The sequence below is a fragment of the Siphateles boraxobius genome, unplaced genomic scaffold (genome assembly GCF_051911475.1).
Source record: "Siphateles boraxobius isolate OS27281-9 unplaced genomic scaffold, OSU_SipBor_1 86, whole genome shotgun sequence".
NCBI classification, from domain to species: domain Eukaryota; kingdom Metazoa; phylum Chordata; class Actinopteri; order Cypriniformes; family Leuciscidae; genus Siphateles; species Siphateles boraxobius.
In genome coordinates, this window is record NW_027509215.1 from 9,912,501 (window position 1) to 9,936,383 (window position 23,883).

At 37.4% G+C, this 23,883-nt stretch overlaps 1 long non-coding RNA gene across 1 annotated transcript in view; it reads left to right on the top strand.

Annotated features, from left to right (window-relative positions):
* The first annotated feature begins 1,717 nt into the window (after positions 1-1,717).
* The window catches only part of LOC143731369 (uncharacterized), a 37,202-nt gene continuing 15,036 nt past the window's right edge, over positions 1,718-23,883 (top strand). Inside the window, exons 1-3 of the long non-coding RNA XR_013200747.1 lie at positions 1,718-1,885; positions 8,100-8,152; positions 15,960-16,103. This is a non-coding gene — a long non-coding RNA (uncharacterized LOC143731369). The remainder of the gene's footprint in view (positions 1,886-8,099; positions 8,153-15,959; positions 16,104-23,883) is intronic.

Below are 23,883 nucleotides of genomic sequence, written 5' to 3' on the forward strand. Positions count from 1 at the left end.
CTGAAATGTTAATTACGTCATAATCTGTATTAATTTATCTCTGAAAAAAAATGACGAGCACATGAAAGAGATAATATTAATTTAATAACATTAATTGTTCACGGACAAGTAAACATTTTAAAGCTGGCAAATTTTTTGATAAAAAAACAAACTAATCAGTGTCTATTCTATTATTGAAATAATTAATATAATCAGAGCTATATAATAATATTTTGAATATTTATATATGTGTGACGCTTTTAAATATGGGATTTTTATTTTCTGAATAACTAACAACAACTATTGCATATTAATCTAACAGATATTGCTGAGCTCAAAACATAAATAAATGAAACAAAACAAAATATATCACATATAATATATATCATTATGATATGATATATTATATGATATGATGATATGAGTTCAGATGCATGCACGATAATAAAATGTGAAATCAGTGTCCTTACAGTATAAAGCTGCCAGCATCTTTATATTGATGTACGTCACTGTTCATGAAAATGCCAAAATTATTCTGAATTCACATTATCAATTCAATAAACGACGTGATTTATTTGTTTATTGCTACCGTTTTATGATGATTGAATTGAACATTTTAAATAACGCTTCATATTGCAATGTGAATAGTTTAAACATGATATCATGCTGTTGAAAGAAGATCATGTTGAATATAATATATAGTGTCGTGTGTATTTGAAAAGAAAAGGATTCATCGGTTCTACCGAACCCTTATAACACAAATGCGCGTGACCGTGTGAATCTTAAAGTTTCTTTAAAATCTCTACACGCGATTTTAAAGGAATTGAAACTAAAGAAAACACGTTTATAACACAGCCTGTGAATGCGGCTCGAATTAAATCTGCTCCATTCGTCTTAAATTATAGAAATCACACACAAAACGGGCAATTTGCACAAATAAAATAGCAAAAATATTCATTGCAATCAAAAGAAACTCTTTTTAAGAACTAAAAATATCACATTGTGATATTTGTATTGAGCCTACCATTTCGTTGAATAGCATAATAATAATGTAGCTACAACTGCTTTATTTTCTGTCATTTTATCCATGCATAATTTATTTATCCATACATCATATAATGTATGCACAAATTACACTCTCTCCTCGCGTTCGAGTTACGCGCGCGCTGCTCCGGTTTGAACGCGCGCGCGCGCTGCTTGAATCTCACACACCACACCGACCAACCGGAGCTCGCGCTCGTGCTGACGATGGCTTATTCAACATGGCGAGTCATGCATGTGTGTGTACTGTTACTGTTACACACATGAAGCATGTTTGGCTCCGCGTGTCATTTTTAATGCATTTGATTTCATGCATATGATGCACCTGTTCTATAACGTGCGAGATGCTTACATAGAGCACAGTGTGTTTTCTTGTCGCAAAGTCATTTGAGATAGTTAGTAAAGAGAAGCTTTAACATGTGCCATGATGCATCAAGCCATTTTATTAGAGATGCATTAATAAAACGTGCAGTTTTCCCTGGCAACACACACACAATGTGCTGCAATGTGCCTTTTCCATGGGAAGGGATGCTCGCTTTGTGCCTGCCTCTCTCTCTCTCTCTCTCTCTCTCTCTCTCTCTCTCTCTCTCTCTCTCTCTCTCTCTGCCCCTCCCCTTCTGTTCTCTATTTCATTCTCTCTTGCCCAGTCCATCATTCTTTCAGCTCTCGCGCTCAGCGCTTGTTTGCTGATGAACAAAACCGCTAAAGGATGTAAATGAAAGAAAGGAAAGAGAGAAAGAGGCTCGCGCACGCAGAGCTGGAACAAAAGCAAACGAAGCTGAAATGGAGGAGCGATTAGATTCTGCAGAGGCTCAGAGCTGCTTCTCCTATAACTTTCATTAGAAGCTGAAGACATGAAGACACGGTGAGCTCTCACACTTTACTCCTAGATCATAACTCTACATTGCACATTAAATCAGTTATGCTCTTTATACACATTTGAATAGTCACAGTTAGACCTCTAAACAGTTTAATGCACTACATACACCCGATTGCATGCGTGCATTTACTATTTTTGCACGTGTTAATTAGATCAGACTCTCTTGAACTTTTGATGTTCGTAATGCAATTTGTTGTGCATTTAAATAATGACTCGTTTTAGGTAGAGATGTGTTTCTTTATTCGCATTTCTGTTCTCAGTTGTTGCAATAATGCTTTTAATAATGGTGCACCCTGAGCTCATGCATCGTGCATGTTTTGCTGTTCTGCAGTGTTTTCTGCTCATTGCATTGAATATTTGTGTCATACAATAGATCATACAGGCTGTGTATGAATTCACGCATTTTAAGAAATAATGCCTTTAATTCCATACGGAAGGAATAATGCAGGAGTGTCATGTGTGTGTGTGTGTGTGTGTGTGTGTCTGCGGCCTCGAGTTCGGGCTCCTGATGGGAAAATGTCTCTAGACTCGCGTGCGTGTGTGTGTGTGTGTGTGTGTGTGTGGCCCCTCGCGGCTCCCAGACAATATTGTCATGATAATGAGGAACAGCTCGTTGTTGAACTTGATGTTGACTTCTTTCTTCAGGCCTCATTTTTCTCGCTCTCTTGTTGGTGGTATTTTTCTTTCACACGGTTCTTCACTCGGTGAGGATTATTTGAAGGGAACAAAAGACACGGATGAATAATGACAGTCGTTTTCTTGCGTTTCTTGATAAAAAGAGGCGTCTTGTTTTAATTCATCGACATTTTCATTAATTGTAGCCTATAAATTAATGTAATTTATTATATAATTTTTAAATTATTTTTTTACTTTCATTAAACAATTGTGATTTTTTTATTTGCCTTATTTTTGTTTTGTTTTTTACACAAAAATCAGAAAAAATCACTAATGAGAAACAGATATTTACGCAATATTGTGTCATAGTCTCTCTAAAGGCAATGTTTATAAGTGTGTCTTTATCTCGTGCAGTTTCAGCAACAGGTGCTGACGAGGCCTTCAATCCTTCAATCCTTCAATCCTCTGTTCAAATCAAACAAGCCCTTGTGTTTTATGATGCATTATAGGCCAATTTATTTATTTTTGAGGAAGACATTTTTGCACGGACTGCATGGACTGTAAATCAAATATATGCATTTTTTATTTTTATTTATGAATGTCTTAGTTCCACAGCAGCTTTTTTGAGCAGGTAAATCGTGTCTTTTCATTTTCATTGTTTGGCGGTGGTATTTTAGGTGTGTGAACAATTTTCATATTTATTATAGGCTATACTCCTGTATATTTAAACTTTGCTGAAAATACGGAAGATCACAGACTCCTTTAACACCAATAGATGATGTGAAAATTAAAGATATTAAAAGGAAATGAAATTTAGTAGGCGCACACTCGCACGCGCGCGCGTTTCTATGATATTTAATATCTGATGCATCGCTCGTGAGAAATGCACACTTTACACCTGCAGTTTTACACGTATTTCTGTTCTCCAATTTTAAAGAAACACATTTATGTGATATTTTGTTGTTAGGGTTAGATTATCCAAGAAATACAAAAGGCAACTTTTCTGGCTAAAAAGCAATGAAATGTATATCTTCAACATTAGTGTTATCTCCATTTAATAATTAATTTATTTATGTGTAGGCTATATAGCCCTGTGTTTTATAACTTATATTTGCAAGGAAGCGAGAGGTTTGATCCATCATAAAGAATATTAAACAGTGTTTTTCTCGCCATATCTGACGTTTAAAAGACGATTTGAGTCCGAGAACCGAAAAAATGTTCGTATACATATGAAAATATGAAGGATTATTAGAAAACTCTTCTTCCTCAGATAAAAGTCCGTGTGAATCTATACAAATAAATTATTCAGGAAAAAAAGGGATGAAAAATGTGGGAAAAAAGAGAGAGAAAATAAATGGGATAAAATGTTTTTAAAAATACAGTACGAAGACAGTTTTTAAAAAAATTCTAACGAAACGGCAGCAAAAAATCAGTAGATTATTTAAGAGGAAGACATTTGATTGATTTTAGTCTGTTTATTTTGAGATCGTGTATTTTTATGGTTTTAAAATGCAGGTTATTTATGTGATATTGTGCTCTTGACAATAGAGATAAGAAAGACATAGATGCTATTCCAAAATGTATTAAGATCATTAAAAATTATATTTTAAATTGAATATAAAAAAATTCTAAGAATGAGCAAAAAATGTGAATTAAACGACAAATTAAGTGTTTTGTGTTGTAAAAACGTGTATCCTTATAGTCTCGGTTAAAAACGATTATAAATAAAATAATTTAAAATTTCTTTAAAAAAATTGTTCTGATGCTCAGATCGTTTAAAATGAACGGCATTTCAATTCTCTTCGGCTTTGAGGTAAAATCATAAATGTTGCAAATTCGTGACTCACTAAATTCAGGACTAATTTGAGATCTTTTCATGTGAAGAGCTGTTAGTGCAGTGGAAGCACGTGCTTCAGATAATGCAGATGTGTGTGTGTGTGTGTGTGTGTGTGTGAGAGAGAGAGAGAGCCTGTGTATGTGTATGTTTGTAAGTGTGTGTGTGTGTGTGTGTGTATGTATATGTGAGTATGTTTGTGTACGGGTATGTGTGTTTGTGTGCCTGTGTGATTGTGTCTATGTGAGTGTGTATGTGAGAGTGAGTGTGTGTATGTGAGTGAGTGTGTGAGCCTGTGTATGTGTTTGTAAGTGTGTGTGAGTGAGTTAGCGAGTGAGTGGGTGAGTGAGAGAGAGAGAGAGAGAGAGTGTGTGTGTGTGTGTGTGGGAGAGAGAGAGAGAGAGAGTGTGTGTGTGTGTGTGTGTGTGTGTGTGTACCTTTACATACAGCACATCTCATTATGGGACTGGTGCAGTTAAAGACCTCTATTTGTAAATACAAATCATTTAGGACTTCAAAATCTACATTAGCAAATTATGAAGGCCAAAAAATGCAGATAATTGACTCTCAAATACAGAGATTGTGCAAAACTAGAAAAGAATCAGATTACTCAGCATCACTGATTCATATCAACTCAGTTGTGATGTTTAATGTCTGTAGTTGTGTATGAGTGATTATATATTCAGTGCACGCGGGCCGATTCAAAGTCTCACGGTCATTGTCATTTCAAAAGACTTTCATTGTAGTATTTTTTTGTCATGGTAACGAAAGCTATTCATGGAGTTCCTTTGGGCCTCTATATATGAAACACTTTAAATGAATAACAGGATGAAATGAGAAAAACAGCATCTGTAAGAAGTGTGGAGATTTAACCTGTTTGTATGTGTTTATTTTTTAGGACTACACACACACACACACGCACGCACACACGCACGCACACACGCGCACACACACACACACACACACACACACACACACACACACACACACACACACACACACACACACACACACACACACACACACACACACACACACACACACACAATGGCAGTTCAAAGGGATTGCTAAATTAGGGGTTTTGTAGATTTTATAATGAACGTTATATGAAAACATCAAGTCTATGACGTGTAAGTGTGTGTGTGAGGAAGAGGCGGAGCCACAGGATGTGTGTCTTGGGCTCCTCGCACTCCTGTGTGCTTCATCTTTAGGCTCAGGGTTTTTGGGCCTGTCTGACTTTACTGAAGTCTTAACACTCTGGATTTGTAAAAGCGTGTGGAGTGAATGATCAGTGAGGTATGTAGCAGTTTAAATGATTCAGCTTTGTGTCTTTAACCGTGACTCACACACAGCAGATTTGCAAGCTATGTTATGTTTTAACAGAGATCTGACCGTGAAGAATGAATCTTTTGAGTGCATAAATGGAAATAATCAAATTCTGTTGATCAGTTAATGTAGACAAGTCTGTTCAGAATTTATAAATGCTTATTTATTTCAGTCACAAAACTGAGTTTGAGTTGCTGCACCTGTGTGTGTGTGTGTGTGTGTGTATGTGTGAGTGAGTGTATGTTTGAGAGTGTCAGTGTGTGTGTGTGTGTGTGTGTGTGTGTATGTGTGTGTGAGTGAGTGTATGTTTGAGAGTGTCAGTGTGTGTGTGTGTGTATGTATGTGTGAGTGAGTGTATGTTTGAGATTGTCAGTGTGTGTGTGTGTGTGTGTGTGTGTGTGTGTGAGTGTGTGAGTGAGTGTGTGTGTGTGTGTGTGTGTGTGTGCCTACTTTAGGGACAAATTTGTATCAAGAAGCGAGTTAAAACTGACAAAACTCCCAACACCTCCTCTTGGGCACATCCTCATTTGTGAAAACATTTTTATTTACTGTAAAATGATGTCTGTTAGGGTTAGGATGTGGATAAGGTCATAATATTTATAACTAGCTGTGTATAAAAACAAATGAACTAACTATGCAATGCACCAATTTAGATGAAACATGTGTGTGTAGATTTATGTATGCTTTACATGTGTGTAAAGCGCTTTGGGTGTACAGTAGTACATATAAAAACGCTATATAAATGCCTCATTCATTCATTCATTCATTCATTCATACATACATTGGAAATTGTATCAAATGACCTTATGCTGATACATGAAAATGAAATATGTCGATTTCTAACAGCTGGATGTTCGTCATGAGTTTAACAGTGAAAAGCTGCTCGTGCATGAGTTCAGGCCACAGCAGATCTTCATCCTCAATCTTCAGCACATGTGACCACACACACACACACACACACTCCATCCGGAGCGCCGCGGCCCCTTTAACACGCACGGGCTAGTTTTTCTCTTTGGTTATCTAGCTGTATGAGTCTATGAAATATCATAAAGCTAGAGAACCGAAAGTAGAAACTAATCCACAGACTTCATGAACCGCAGACCCGAGGCGCGCGCCGGAGAGAAAGAAGACACGGGCTCGAGCTCGAGCGCGTGCCGCGTGTGTCACACAGGATCTTGTGGAAGTGCACGTGCAGAATACACGCATTAAACTGAATTGCATTAGAAATGTGTGTGTGGGAAGCATTAGTGACGGGTGTTGAGTTCAGGGAGCTTGTGTAACGTTACGCAAATGCGCGCGAGCGTGCATCACTCCTCATATGGGCATCATCAGAACGCGTGTTTGTTTCAGCTCCTCCGGGCCTTGGACAGAGTTGTATGTGTTTGTGTGTGTGTGTGTGTGTTGTATTTTGCTCTGTCTGGTGCAAATGTCCGTGTCGTTCTTTATTGTTCTGCAATTGTTGTCGCAATGTCGCGCGACGCGGTGGGCTGGTCCGGTGACTCCGGTGATACGGACTCATTCAATGGTGTGTGTTAATAGTAAAACACGCAAGAAGTTTCAGTGCATGCATGCACAAGGAATATTTGGGAATCATATAGGAACACTGACAACGAGAGAGTCTTTAGTGCAATAATACGCAGAATAAGAATACTGAAATGCATGAGCATGACTGATATATACTTTATAAAACATAAGCATGCGTACCAAATATTAAATTAAGCACAAACTATATGTTTTAGAATATAAATGATTTCAGTTGGGCTCATGTTTTATGGATCTGGTTCAACAGACCATACACAGAAACAAACACACAAACAATAGATCCACAATGCATAATACAGCCAACACAACATAAGCTCAAGCAAGGATTTATTCTGATGCAACAGATTCTGATATAATATGCTTTTCTGAAGAGAACATCATCCTATTATTATGATATTGACCCTTTAGGTCTGGATGCATGTTAAATATACATCATGCTTATCTCAGGCTCTCCATGCTGAAGGCGTTTTATGTATTCGACAGCTTATTGTAGATTTATAGTTATTGTAAGGATTTTTGAGGTGATATATGTCTGCTTGTGTGGAGATCCCATGTTTCTTTTCTTCTTCCATGATAATAATCAGTTTTTATATTCTTTATATCAAGAGAGTGTCAGTGAAATGACTTCTAGATTAAGTTATGAAGCATGGCAGACATTATTATTGTTGTTTATGTTGAAACATGATGTATGGCAAGCGTAGTAGCATAATCAAGACAATATAGGGTACAGTTCCTCATAATAATAACATTATTCAATTTACGAAATATTATACACAGCTGGTGATGATAATAACATTTTAAAAGCACAGAAAATTACTGTTGACGTGGAATATGATATGAAATATGATTTACTCTAATGTTTTCCTGTCTCTCTAATTTCAGCATGTGGCGAAAGTGTGTCAGCGATGCCGAAGTCTACACTTTAGCTCATACAGGTAAAACTACAATCTTTAATCTTTAATCTGCTGCCAGTGAAGAAAAGCTCGAAATACAGGCAGCATCTGATATTTTAATATGCATATAGAGTTTTATGCAACAATTTACCTAATTTGGTTGTTTTATTCACACTACATTTCTAAAATAGAATTAGGATGTTAATATTGCCATTTACATTTTGTTTGTGTTGATGTATAGCGGTATTTTTGCTTGGAGGGTTTTATTTTCATCATTCTGGATCTAAAGCCAGACAGAAAGTAGGTTTGTGCTATTAATGCATTCTGCCAGATTTATGGTTTATTTTATCGCTGATATGAGCAAAACTACCAAGTGTGTTTAAAACAGCAGAATAAACTCGATGATGAGTTAAAACTAAAGGTCACTCAGAAAAACTCGTTTTCTATTCTAACGTGAACCAAACAAATATCATTACCTGCAAAATACAGAAATATTCTAAATACACACTTCTATAACCTAAGAAGGACTTGTACTGATAAACCTCTCCAAAACTTTGATCCTTTTTTACACTATGATCTCAACAATATGCGGTTTGGTATGAAATAGATGCAGTAAACAAGCAGAAGATCATGTGTGGAGAATCAAGAGACTTATTAACCATTACAATTATTAACATTCACTTCCACAAACCACACTTTCCCAATGCACAAACATCTAAACTGTGAACACTCTTATTTCTAGTGCTCAAGAACAATAACAATTATTAGAATTCACCGCCACAAATGACTTTTTCTGAATGCACAAACTAAAAACAGTTATTTCAGTGTTAAAGAGAAAAAACGACAAAAAAAACATAATTATTCAAATTTACTTCCAGAAACGACTCTTTCCTAATGCACAAACAACTAAATATAAAAAGATAACAAAAATTAAACGTTTAAAACATACTTCCACAAACAAATCTTTCTGAATGCAGCTAAACTGAAGACACGGTTTCAAATGATAAAAAAAAGATTAAGATTTATTTCCTCAAATTACTTTTTCTGAATGCACTTACAGCTAAACTACAAACAGTGTTATTTTAGCGCTCAAGAACAATAAAACATCCCCATAATTATTCAAATTTACTTCCAGAAACGACTCTTTCCTCATACACAAAGAGCTAAACTATATAAAAAACTGTTAATTAGTGATAACAAAAATTAAAAAATTATTAAAATTTACTTTCACAAGAAACTTTTTCAGACGCTAAACAGAAAAGTGTTATTTTAGTGCTAAAGAGAAACAATGAGAGACAACAAAACCCCAAAATGATTCAAATTCACTCCCACAAATGACTTTTTCTGAATGCACAAACTAAAAACTGTGTTAATTTAGTGTTAAAGAACAAAAAAAACATAATTATTAACATTCACTTCCACAAATGACTTTTAATCTGAATGCACAAACTAAAAAGAGTGTTATTTTAGTGTTAAAGAACAAAAAAAATTCAACAATGATTAAAATTCACTTCCACAAACAAATCCACAGCTAAACTACAAACAGTGTTCTTTTAGCACTCAAGAACAATAAAAAACCCATAATTATTCAATTTTACTTCCAGAAACGACTCTTTCCTCATGCACAAACAGCTAAACTATATAAAAAACAGTGTTATTTTAGTGCTAAAGAACAACAAAAATTCAACAATGATTAAAATTCACTTCCACAAACAAATCTTTCCTCATGCACAACCAGCTAAACTGAAAACAGTCTTATTTTAGTGTTGAAGAACGACAATAAAAACACATGATTATTAAAATTCACTTGCACAAACGACTCTTTCCGAATGCACAATCAGCTCAAGAAAGAAGAGAGCATGTTTGAGGCTGGTGTTGTTTGGGTCCTCTTAACATTTCTATGCAAACTAGAGGTTGAATAATGAGCAGTATTTCTGCAGGGCGGGAGGGAGAGAGGGAGAGAGAGAGAGAGAGAGAGAGAGAGAGAGAGAGAGAGAGTCGGGGCCCGGGGCCTCCATTGCTGCTGTGCAGCTGTGAAAAGAGTGGGCTTCTTTTTCCCACGGCCATCCAGACACAAAACACCCCTCGGCCCGCCAGGGTCATGTCACACCGCTAATATATACCACAGAGAAAGACACACACACATCCAAGTTCTGCAAATTAACGAGCTGTCTGACGAGAGAGAGAGAGAGAGAGAGAGAGAGAGAGAGAGAGAGAGAGAGAGAGAGAGAGAGAGAGAGATAGAGAGAGAGAGAGAGAGAAATTAATACTTGTATTCAACAAGGATGCATTAAAATGATCAAAAGTGACATTTAAAGACATTTATAATGTAACTAAAGATGTCAAATAAATGCTGTTCTTTTGAACTATCTATTCATCAAAGAATCCTGAAAAATAAATTGCTTCACGGTTTTCACAAAAATATTAAGCAGTTTTCAATATTGATAATAATCATAAATGTTCCTTGAGCAGCAAATCATCATATTAGAGTGATTTCTGAAGGATCATGTGACACTGAAGACTGGAGTAATGATGCTGAAAATTCAGCTTTGATCACAGGAATAAATTACACTTTACTATATATTCACATAGAAAACAGCTGATTTACATTACAATAATATTTCACAGTTTTTACTGTATTCTTGATCAAATAAATTTAGCCTCGGTCAGCAGAAGAGAGTTTTAAAAGCTAATGCAAAGATTTACTCTCCAAACATCTCCAGTCAGGAATGTTATATGTTGCTCTTATGAGGTTTTCAGTTGTTTAACTGAAGTATCAACTTTATTATGTTTCTCTTAAAGTTCCTTTAAAAACAGACTAAAATGAGAAAATATGTGTCATAGTAAGTATATAGAGCTTTAAAATGAATCACAGAAGCTCAGATCATTTGAAGAGACTTTAGGATGTTGAGCTCAGTCTGAGACAAAGTTGAGATCTCGTCTGAAACTAAAGGTTATTGACATGATGGTTCCATGAAGAACCTTTAACATCTATGGAATCTTTTCATTTCACAAAAGGTTCTTTAGAATTTAAAAAAAGTTCTTCACACTAAAGTTCTAAAAATAGTTCTTAATACACACAAATAAAACTATAACGGCATAACCCTATCAAATGAAATCACTTTCAGAGAACTTTTTTCGCAGCTGATGACAGCCAATCAGAATCCATCCCTGTTTTAAAGAGCTCGAGCATTTAAAGCGACAGAATAATCAATGTTATCATTCATTGGTGTGAACACTAATATAATATCATTAGTTATTGTTCTTGGTTTGAACTTGTCTTGAAGGGACGGTTCACCCAAAATTGTCAACATTTACACACCATGAAGATGTCCTAAACCCTGAATTTCTTTCTCCAGCTGAACACAAAAGATGATATTTTGAAGAATGTTTCTGGTCCCTATTGACCTCCATAGTATTTTCCATAGGACTAGCAACATTCCTCAAAATACCTTCCTTTATGTTCAACAGAAGTTTAATTGAGGCTGGGTGAGTAAATGATGACAAATCTTCTTTTTTGTGGGTGAACTATCCCTTTAAAAAAACAACAACATTCACTTAAAAGTTCTTTAAAGAACCAAAAACGATATTTTTAGCGCTCTGTTCCGTAATGATCAGGCCTCTTCCAGTGTTTTCCTGGTTTTCCCTCTCTCCGCAGGGAATACGGTTCCGCTCAATTAGCTCGCCTGTGCCTTGTTTACCCTTCTTTATGTTCCTGCGACTCAAAGACACAAGCCTGTCCTTTCAGTAAATACGGCCCGGCGCGTCTCTCCTCCCATGTTCCTTTCTTCCGTTCCGCTGTAATTCAGATGGAAATGTCTCGCTGTAATTAGTTGAATGCGAGGATGCTTAGGGCGATCAGCGTGTGTATTGTGAGGAGATGTATAGGGTGTTAATGTACTGAAGGACTGAGCTGGTCTCTTTAGAAAACCCCTGTTAAAGGACTCGAGGCGCAGGTGATTTCCCAGGACCGGCCGGTGCTACACAAACAAAGGTTCGGCAGAAATAAATGTTAGTTTTCTGCGAGTCTTTACAGAAATCTATCGGCTGACATTGATGCAGTCCAAAAATTCAGATGTGCATCACATGGAATAAAATACATTTTTAAATATATTCACATTGAAAACAGCTCGTTTAATTTGTAATAATGTTTCACCGTTTTTACTGTATTCTTGATCAAATAAATGTAGCTTTTGTGAACAGAAGAAACAAAAGCATTGATCAGTAGAGGATGATGATATGAAATATGATGCAGTCCTTGCTGGTGTTTTGGACAAAAATTCAGCTTTGATCACAGGAAGAAATTACATTTGAAAATGTATTCAAATAAAAAAACTGTTCTTTTAATGTGTAATAATATTTCACTGTTTTTACTGTATTCTTGATCAAATAAATGCAGCCTTGTTGAGCAGAAGAGACGAAAACTTTAAAAGAAAATCAAACTTTTGAGCGGTAGAGTATGGTGATATGAAATATGATGCTGTTCTTGCTGGTATTTTCTAATATCTGCAAGTATTTAAAAAAAAGAGAAAGTGAAGTATATAAAAAATATAAAAATATTTTTCTACTTGTAACAATGCTGTCGCTGTGATTTTTAAAGGGGTTATATGATGCTTTTAATGTTTCCCTTGTATCCGTTTGTGTGTGTATATATGATCCGCAAACTTACAAAGCTCATAGTCTGGCACAAAGCGATTTATTCTGTCTGATAGAGAACACTGATCCTCGATCCAAGTCCAGATAATACTTCCTCAAACATCCAAAACACCATGTGAAATATAGGCATAATGCCGTCCAAAGGCGTACACACAGAAGACGAGGTTCCGTGAATTGTCATCATGTCACGGAGATGCTGTGTGTTTGGATGCGCTTTTGCTTTCAGAGGTTTAACACAGTGTCGGCCCAGATCCGGCCCAGATCCGGCACGCGTGGAATCCACATGTATCAGATCTGAGCCGGCACTATGTTGCTGTCTGGGAGGTTACGATTTATTTATAATGCTATTCCTGAGCAGTATAACACAAAAGTTTGCTTTTGCAAAATGCATGTTACAGAGAACAGCTTCCTGAACCTGGCGGAGTAAAACTATATAGTAAAATGTTCTGCTCAAGTCGTGCAAGTTTGGTTCAGATCAATCAGCTTGCGGAAGTTGCTTGAACTGATACGGTATAACCAACGACACTATTAACTGTGTTTAAAAGTGCTTTAGAAGCCTTTCTATTATAATTTTATAGATTATAATAAGGGCCGTTACATATCCGACACTCACTTGGCCAATCATAACGCACTAGGTAAGCTGGCCAATCAGAGCAATTTGAGTTTTTGTAGGAGGGGCTTCGTTGAAACCAGAACTCAATCCGAGCGTTTCAGACAAACTGGGGAATAGAGGTGCTGCAATACTGTAATAATGCATTTTTAAACATTTCATGTTGACCTACTACTACTATTACACCCAATAATCAAAATAATGCACTTTTAGAATAGTATCATACACTAAAAATTTGCTGTAAAGTTAACAGCAACTTACTGGCAATTTCGGTTGCCAGTAAGCCTGTAAATGTAAATCATAAACTACAATTATACTGTAAAATGATGCAGAACACCTGTAAAAGAAGCAAAACAAGAGCAGCTGTGAATTTACAGTTCTTTACTGTAATCTTTACAGTATGTTACTGTTATTAATATGACGCATATGAGATGCATTTAAACTCAAAATGGGTTATAATGCAATGATTCATCAATGCACGATATCGTAAAGGCATTTTTTTTGTCTTCATTGAATAACTTGCTCCAAATCTGAAATAAATCAGATTTCTTTTATGTAAAATAATCTTAATCAATAGTCAAATTTCTGTTTAGCTATTGCTATCCTGCCAATAGTTCATGTAATTGAATGCCTTTTAACAAGACCTATTTCATATAAAAGTTAATATAATAGTTAAAACAAGCTAGATTTGAAAAGATAGAGATGTGAAGATGTTCTGGAGGGTAAAGTGACCTTCAGCATCAGAAGTGTCTGCTGATGGTTGCAGTTAATATGCTGTTTTACTCACAAATACTTAATAATATGGTTGCGGATGCAGTTTCGTGTCTCTACAGTTGGACACAGATAAACCACTGAAATGAGCGGCTAAGCTCTTTTATTCTGCTCTCGGGCCACCTGCATCTAACTAGCTTATCTGATGTATTCAGATGATCAGCATCAGCAAAAACTGACCCCAAATATTCAGACCAATCACATTCAGCGTCCTTCTCGTTCTCCATGGAGGATGCAGGAGAAGAGGGTCGTTACTATGGATACAAATTATAAATGTCAACCAGCGGGGAAACAAATAAAAAGCTCTTACGGTCCAGAACGTGTGTGTGTGTGTGTGTGTGTTTAAGTTCACAGAAAACACGTCTTACATTCGTCATAGAATCGTACCATAGCAAACATGCATGCATAACTAATGCATCCCATTCCTGTCTCCTCATATCCACCAATTTATGAATGCAAGTATGAAAATGTGTACCTTGAATGCAATGTAAAAGCATGTTTAAATGTAAAATTGAAGATTTACTAATTACAACAAAAAAAAAATCTCACAATTAATGCATTTCTTCACATGCATTTCTTCAGTGCTCTGTACAGATAAAGATTGTTTAAAAGCAGTGATAAGCAGGACAATAACAGTTCATGTTAATAAAAAAAAGCATTAATTTCAGCTGTGAAGAAGCTCTACAGAAGATAACTGTGTCAACATATGCTATAAAAACTCAATAATCTGTTTGCAAAAACTACAAACACAACTGAAAGTCTGACCGCGTTCTAGATCAAATCTGGGGATGATACTAGGAAAAATAGACTAAGTGTTAGACTCAGAATAGTTGAGTCTTGATCATATGAGAAGACTTCAGATGACTTTGGATCGACATAAAACTATTAAATATCATCCTTATATTGTAGTGACTGCAATAGTTACTGCCTTCGATATTCAATGTGTCTGTTTAACACATGTCAGACTGCAACTGTGTGTGATAAAATCTCTCTTGTGTTGAATCTAGGGCGAGTTATCGTGATACTTACGCATTAAATTCACATTAAATAATCGCAAAGACCTTTGTGCTTTGATACTTGTGATAAGAACCAAAGTGTCATCTTTCAAATTTCATCCATTTTATCACGAAAATCGAACAATAAATGACGCTTTGACGCCCTTAAATGTGAAGTGACGGATCGCTGTAAAGCCTCAGTTCAAGTTACAGCATGAAAAAACATTCATGAACATCAGAAGGAATGTTAAAAGATACAGTACAACTAACTGAAATGTATATCATGTCTCATGTAATCTCTAAATCAGTGTTTCAACCGTGGAAATTCGTCAATAAAACCGTTTGTGAACAATGTCACTTAATATTACATTTAGGAAAGTCATCCACAGTTCATTAGTTAGCTGTAAAAACACTAGAGAGCTGATTTACTGTTAATTATATATGCATGTTTTTGAATAAATTTGCCATGAAGGCAAGCGTTTATGAAAACTACCTTATGTGCAACTACAAACATTTCGGTTTTTATTAATTTTTTCCTTTAGAAAATCAAACAAAGGATCAAAAAATCTAATTCTGATATTGGTGTCGATAGATATATCATTATGAACAATCGTCTATCGGTATATCAGCTGATAAATTTAGTATCGGTGGCGGTGCATCTCTAATTATTACCCCCCCCCCCCCCGAAAAAAAACCACATTGCAACACACACTTCTTTCCCCTATACACATTTAGAAATATGCGCATTTCATTAACTGTGAATTTAGCATGAAGCACTTATCGAGCGGTCCGATGCTTCTCTTGTTTGTGTCCGCAGAGAAGGCCGTGCGAGAGAGATGGAGAGATAAACACGTGAAGTTCACTCGTCCTCTGCGGACACTGGGAAGAGTGGGATGAGGAGACCGGGAACAGCCGAGAGATTGATATCGGGATGAGGAATGATCTCGATGAATCAGCAGAGGTGAGCGGACCAGTGTTTTACTACGCCATTGAGTTTCATTACAAAGATGCTTCCAATCAACACATTATTAATAAATCACACTCAATACAGCACTCACTCTCTCTGTCAGACTCAGAAGATAATAAGCCTACTTAAATGTGAAGCGTGTCATTTCTGTGGCACCAAACAGAATTGCACAACTTGATTTTTACATTGTATGTTAGAGTGTGTAGCTTGTAAAATAGAGTGTGTTAGTGTTACTTCTGGAAGTATTTTTTCCAGTCATTTTTCCCCTTGAATAAAATCTTTAAAGCTTTATGAGCCATGAACCAAGCCAAGAATCATAACACTGCTGGTGGTATAGGAGATTCCCCTTCTATGTCAAGCGCTTTGAGTAGCCAGAAAAGCACTATATAAATGTAACAAATTATTGTTATAACATTACAAACTTGATTTGAAGCAAAAAAGTATTTGAAAATCAGAAAAAGACTGAACTTTAGTGAGGGATAGAACTACAATCCCATGAAGCATTGCGAATGACATAATCAAATTAAAAACAATGGAGGAATTTAAAACTAGTATGCATTTAAAAATGGTGATTTATTGCAAAATATGCATATACATAAAAATCTTTAAGTATACTGAAGCATTGGATAGTTGACTCGATTACATCATTCGCAGTGCTTCATGGGAGTGGGCGGAGCTAAAGAGATCTTGGTTTGCTTGTTAAGATTCTGATTGGTGGAATTTTCGGTACAGCATTGTGGGTAATGTAGTTTTTCACCACAAATGCCACTGTTAAACACTGTAATTTTAAAAATAAGTTGAATACGAGCTTAGGTGGTCGTTGGCTTTGATTGCTAAGGTGGTTTCCAAGTGGTTGCTTACTCAAGCGTCAAAAACAAACAAACAAACAAAAACTAAGTCAGAAGTGTCAATTGGTCAAACAGATAGTCCCGCCCCAAACTCACATGATTAGTTGAGTCAGAAGTTGGCAAACAAACTTGTCCGGTTGCTCAAACAAACAGATCACTGAGAATGTGTTTCCGTTATCTTTAAAATCCTCGCCAAAAAGGACTTGAAGACTTACACTAGTTGTTTTATCAAGCTTTTGGCGTTTGATCAGGTCTGAGAACTGTGAGTGATTGGTTGTATGATTTTCTTAGTGTCATGTTCTGATGTTATTTTATGTTTCTATGTATTTTAGTGTTATTTACTAATTATGGACAGCATTTTGGTCCATTCTAATGGTTTTGAAAGTGCTTTATTCATTGAGATCAATGTTTTAAAACCATCCCTTTTCAAGAAGTCAAACTACCAATCACTGATTTAAAGGGACTGAATATTAGGGGAAAGTATTGAAAGAAAGAGTTCGGCACACACTTCACCATTAAGTACATAATGGTGGCTCTTGAACAGATGAATCTTTAGTGTTTCTGAGTTCCCACACACTGATTTGTGGTCTCATTTTGTCTGGCCGTTTTGTTTTAACGCTCTCTTTAAATCGAGCGCGTCTGCCAGCGTTTGCCCGGCGCTGTGAAGAGCATCTGGCTGGCACCACAACACACAAAATGGCGGCTTCTTCTGCCAACCAGCCGTTTCCCTCCAAAAGATGGCGTCGTCTTCCACCGTTTGCCATCTGTGCGACCGTTAGCGGTTCATAAACTCGGTCTAATTGCATTTGCACATCCTTGATTTAGCTGAGGACGGGGGAGGGGTCAGAGAAAGCATCTGATCGCTCGTGAACGCGGATCGTGAGCATGCAAATCACTCAACGGGGAAACAATCCATTCAAAGAGGCGTTTTTAGTAGCTGACATATGGAAAGTGAGGCATGGCGAGACGGGAGGCCCCTCATATGCAAATCACTCCCTGTAAAGACCAATGAGAGGGAGGGAGACCGAAACCCGACCGTCTAATAGGAGGACTGAGGAGAAGGGTATTCCTGCACAACCGGAGGCTGCAGTTTCAGGACCCCAGTTTTCTGTTACAGTGCCACCTATCGAACTGGATCAACGAAAACACTCATCATTTAACCCCTTTCGTGGCAAAGATCACAGACGGCCCCAGATTATTGTTCAACATTCATGATTCGTTAAAACATCACACTCTTATTTGATCTGGACAAACTGAGCATCATTAGAAATATTTAAAACTCCAGCTTCGATAGTTGACCACTGTTTATGATAAAACTGGTTTGCAGTGACATTAATTTCTTAATTTATGACAGGTGTGCAAAATTATTAATCTGTAACGTTCCTTATTTTGAATAGAAATCATCACTCATAAAGCAGTCATTCACGTCTTCTCTGGTTTATGTGTGTTCACATACATACAGCATCCGCCAGGGCTCTCTCAAATATGTGTCCAATGGTGCACATATTCGTAGAAATAATGATTTTCATGTTCCACTAAATTATGCGATCTGAAGCTCAAACAGCGAACACACTGAGATATGCTTATGGATCTATCTCACCTCTTCCTGATTTGCGTCAGTTCTCTGCGCTCTCTTATTCGTTATAGAGCTGTCAATCATCTCACGTGGTTGAACGTGACAATAATCCTGCCCTTCTGCATGACGCGCTGCTGTGTACACTTCCTCATTCTGACCTCCGTGATAACAAAGCTGTGACACATCTCTTCACCTGAAACAAGAAGCTAATAAATGCACGATTTCGAGTATATGTGGTTTGTGTATGATTTTCGATATTTTCATATGAACAAAGAATGTTTACAGTATTGCTAAGCAAGGTGTAGCCATTAGCTGCATATAAAATGCTATATAACATATTTCAATATCTTTTTTTTTAAACTTAAAACCATTTTAAACCGCGACCGGAACATGATACAAATACTCGATGGTGGTTTAAAGTGACCTTTAAGTAAAAGTGTAATATTAATATTTTAAATTGTGTCATGTAGCTTGATGCTACTTGCTCTAATCCACCTGCAGTAGGAGCTTTTCTATTCCATAATCTTCTTTGTTAATATATATATATATATATATATATTTTTTTCTAACAAGACTTAAGATAATAGGTGGATCTTGATACTATGTACAAACTAAACCACCTGGATCCTAGAACTGCGGTCCTGAAACCGCTGCCGCCGCTATATCATCCAGTTCGGTAGGTGGCGCCGTCACAAAAAACTGCGGTCCTGAAAGGAACATACTACTGGGACTGAGAGTAATTAGTACGTTTGCTCGGAAAGTGCATGTGGTTGAACATGATGGAAAACAATAGATTATGATTTCAAAGCAAAGCACTCGTTCATGTTCTCTTTCGAGGCTCAGAAAGCTTAATGAGGCCTCAGTTGTGTTTTAATAAAGTATCAATATGTTTCTATTAAGAAGTAAATAAAGACAGACACAAATGAGTCAAGAGAATCATATAGTGGTAAAGCTATAAAATCAATATGAACAGCAGCTCAGATCATTCGGGCCGCAGGATTGATTGAATCGCGATACAGATTAGTGATTATCAAATAACAAAGACTGTAATTAATTTATATAAATGGTTCTAGAGTCATTTTTACAGCTGTGCTGTAAATAAAATGATAATTATTATTTTATTTTTCTTGAGTACTAGATTTTTTTATTTTACAGTAAAACAAATATGTGCTATTTACTATTAAAGAACTGTAATATGGATTATTTCTTTTTATATTTTAATTTAGTAATGATAATAATAGTAATTTATTATTATTATTATTAAATAATAGATGCTTATTTAACAGTAAAATACAAGAGTAATATTTCTTATTTTAATATTTTAATTTAGTAATAATAATACAATAACAATAATAGTAATTTGATATTATTTAATTTTTCTCTAGAACTAGATGTTTTATTTTACAGTAAAACAATACAGTTGTAATATGTATTATTTTTGTTTAATATTTTAATTTAGTAATAATAATAAAATGACAATAATAGTAATTTATTAATATTATTATTATTTATTTTTAAATACTAGATGTTTATTTACGGTAAAATAATACAACAGTAATATTTCTTGTTTTAGTATTGCAATTTAGTTATAATAATAATAATAATAATAATTGTAAAAATCGATTTATAATCACATTGTGAAAATTGTGCAGCCGTACGAACAAGCACAGCAAACCATTTTTTAAAAACCTTTTAAATTGCAATTGGAATTTTTAACAGAAAGAAAAAAGGAGACATTTTTTCTTTTCTTTTTTTCTTCTCCAACTCGTTTAGCCTGAGATCTTTGACCTTTGATTGAAGACTTTCATATCTTGGCAGATCTGAGCCGAGTTTGAGTCGCTGTTGAGATCTCATCTAAAACGAAGACTTCAGCAAAAGTGTCCATTTATTTCCATTGATGTCTATGTGAAAGAAGTGAGACATGAGAGACGTCAGTGTAAGCGTGATGTTCTGTCCACTGTCAGTGAAATGAACTGGGTCTAAGACGGTTTTAAATTAGTTTCTAATTCTGCGGCGACACGTTTATTTTTAGATGAAGTGAAGCTGTCAGAGATGTAGGACAGAATCCGTGTGTTTTGTTCCCCTTGTGGAAACAGAGATGTTGACGTCCTCCTGCGGGTTTGAGGACAGAGATGAACTGTCCCCGTTCCTCATGTTGTGTTATAAAACACGATGAAAGCCGCAGTGAAGATTTTAAAATGGTGCACATGCACGACTGGAGAAGCATGCACACATTTCAGTGTGTTCAATTCAATGTGTTAATTGCTGTTTCTTGGTATCAATTGTCAAATTTTATAGTTTCTACACCACATTTTGACGATGCACACACTCAACTTTAATGTTTGAACATCACTGACACTAGCATGCGATACTAACCGCAATAATAACAGTGATGCATGACTTAGCAAACACCATCACATAATTAACATACAGTATGTTTTGTTAATATACAGTGTGCAATGGTGGAGACAAGTGTGTGTGTGTGTGTGTAATCTGTGTATGCGTGTGTGCACATGTATAAGGTGAGTTTGTGTGTGATGAGAGTGTGTGTGTGATTGAGTGTGAGTGTGTTCTGAGAGTGTGTGTGAGTGTGTGAGAGAGTGTGTGTGTATGAGAGAGAGAGTGTGTACCTACTTAACTATATTTTGGGGACAAATTTGTATCCAGAAGTGACTAAAACTGACAAAATCTCCAAAAACTTCCCTTTAGGGACGACCCCCCCTTTTTAAAAATGCAGAAAGTTTTGTGTGATGAGTAGGTTTAGGGGTCGGGTTAGTGTGTGTGTGTGTGTGATGAGTAGGTTTAGGGGTCGGGTTAGTGTGTGTGTGTGTGTGTGTGTGTGTGTGTGTGTGTGTGTGATGAGTAGGTTTACAGGTCGAGGTTAGTGTGTTTGTGTGTGTGATGAGTAGGTTTAGGGGTCGGGTTAGTGTGTGTGTGTGTGTGTGTGTGTGTGTGTGTGTGTGGGTGTGTGGGTGTGTGATGAGTAGGTTTAGGGGTCGGGTTAGTGTGTGTGTGTGTGTGTGTGTGATGAGTAGGTTTAGGGGTCGTGTTAGTGTGTGTGTGTGTGTGATGAGTAGGTTTAGGGGTCGGGTTAGTGTGTGTGTGTGTGTGATGAGTAGGTTTAGGGGTCGGGTTAGTGTGTGTGTGTGTGTGATGAGTAGGTTTAGGGGTCGGGTTAGTGTGTGTGTGTGTGTGATGAGTAGGTTTAGGGGTCGGGTTAGTGTGTGTGTGTGTGTGATGAGTAGGTTTAGGGGTCGGGTTAGTGTGTGTGTGTGTGTGTGTGTGTGTGTGTGTGTGTGTGTGTGTGTGATGAGTAGGTTTACGGGTCGGGTTAGTGTTTGTGTGTGTGATGAGTAGGTTTAGGGGTCGGGTTAGTGTGTGTGTGTGTGTGTGTGTGTGTGTGTGTGTGATGAGTAGGTTTACGGGTCGGGTTAGTGTGTTTGTGTGTGTGATGAGTAGGTTTAGGGGTCGGGTTAGTGTGTGTGTGTGTGTGTGTGTGTGTGTGATGAGTAGGTTTACGGGTCGGGTTAGTTTGTTTGTGTGTGCGTGTGTGTGATGAGTAGGTTTAGGGGTCGGGTTAGTGTGTGTGTGTGTGTGTGTGTGTGTGTGTGTGATGAGTAGGTTTACGGGTCGGGTCAGTGTGTTTTTTGTGTGTGTGTGTGTGTGTGATGAGTAGGTTTAGGGGTCGGGTTAGTGTGTTTTTGTGTGTGTGTGATGAGTAGGTTTAGGGGTCGTGTTAGTGTGTGTGTGTGTGTGATGAGTAGGTTTAGGGGTCGGGTTAGTGTGTGTGTGTGTGTGATGAGTAGGTTTAGGGGTCGGGTTAGTGTGTGTGTGTGTGTGATGAGTAGGTTTAGGGGTCGGGTTAGTGTGTGTGTGTGTGTGTGTGATGAGTAGGTTTAGGGGTCGGGTTAGTGTGTGTGTGTGTGTGATGAGTAGGTTTAGGGGTCGGGTTAGTGTGTGTGTGTGTGTGTGTGTGTGTGTGTGTGTGTGTGTGTGTGTGTGTGTGTGTGTGATGAGTAGGTTTACGGGTCGGGTTAGTGTTTGTGTGTGTGATGAGTAGGTTTAGGGGTCGGGTTAGTGTGTGTGTGTGTGTGTGTGTGTGTGTGTGTGTGTGTGTGTGTGTGTGTGATGAGTAGGTTTACGGGTCGGGTTAGTGTGTTTGTGTGTGTGATGAGTAGGTTTAGGGGTCGGGTTAGTGTGTGTGTGTGTGTGTGTGTGTGTGTGATGAGTAGGTTTACGGGTCGGGTTAGTTTGTTTGTGTGTGCGTGTGTGTGATGAGTAGGTTTAGGGGTCGGGTTAGTGTGTGTGTGTGTGTGTGTGTGTGATGAGTAGGTTTACGGGTCGGGTCAGTGTGTTTTTTTGTGTGTGTGTGTGTGTGATGAGTAGGTTTAGGGGTCGGGTTAGTGTGTTTTTGTGTGTGTGTGATGAGTAGGTTTAGGGATCGGGTTAGTGTGTTTTTGTGTGTGTGTGTGAGATGAGTAGGTTTAGGTGTCGGGTTAGTGTGTGTGTGTGATGAGCTGGTTTAGGGGTAGGGTTAGTGTGTTTTTGTGTGTGTTTGTGTGTGATGAGTAGGTTTAGGGGTCGGGTTAGTGTGTTTTTGTGTGTGTGCGTGTGTGTGATGAGTAGGCTTAGGGGTCGGGTAAGTGTGTGTATGTGTGTGTGTGTGTGATGAGTAGGTTTAGGGGTCGGGTTAGTGTGTGTGTTTCTGTGTGTGTGTGTGCGACGAGTAGGTTTAGGGGTCAGGTTAGTGTGTTTTTGTGTGTGTGTGTGTGTGATGGGTAGGTTTAGGGGTCGGGTTAGTGTGTGTGTTTCTGTGTGTGTGTGACGAGTAGGTTTAGGGGTAGGGTTAGAGGGTTTTTGTGTGTGTGTGTGTCTGATGGGCAGGTTTAGGGGTAGGGTTAGTGTGTTTTTGTGTGTGTGTGTGTGATAGGTAGGTTTAGGGGTAGGGTTAGTGTGTTTTTGTGTGTGTGTGTGTGTGTGTGTGTGTGATAGGTAGGTTTAGGGGTAGGGTTAGTGTGTTTTTGTGTGTGTGTGTGTGTGTGTGTGATAGGTAGGTTTAGGGGTAGGGTTAGTGTGTTTGTGTGTGTGTGTGTGTGTGTGTGTGTGTGAGTGTGTGTGATGAGTAGGTTTAGGGGTAGGGTTAGTGTGTTTTTGTGTGTGTGTGTGTGTGTGTGTGTGTGTGATAGGTAGGTTTAGGGGTAGGGTTAGTGTGTTTTTGTGTGTGTGTGTGTGTGATAGGTAGGTTTAGGGGTAGGGTTAGTGTGTTTTTGTGTGTGTGTGTGTGATAGGTAGGTTTAGGGGTAGGGTTAGTGTGTTTTTGTGTGTGTGTGTGTGATAGGTAGGTTTAGGG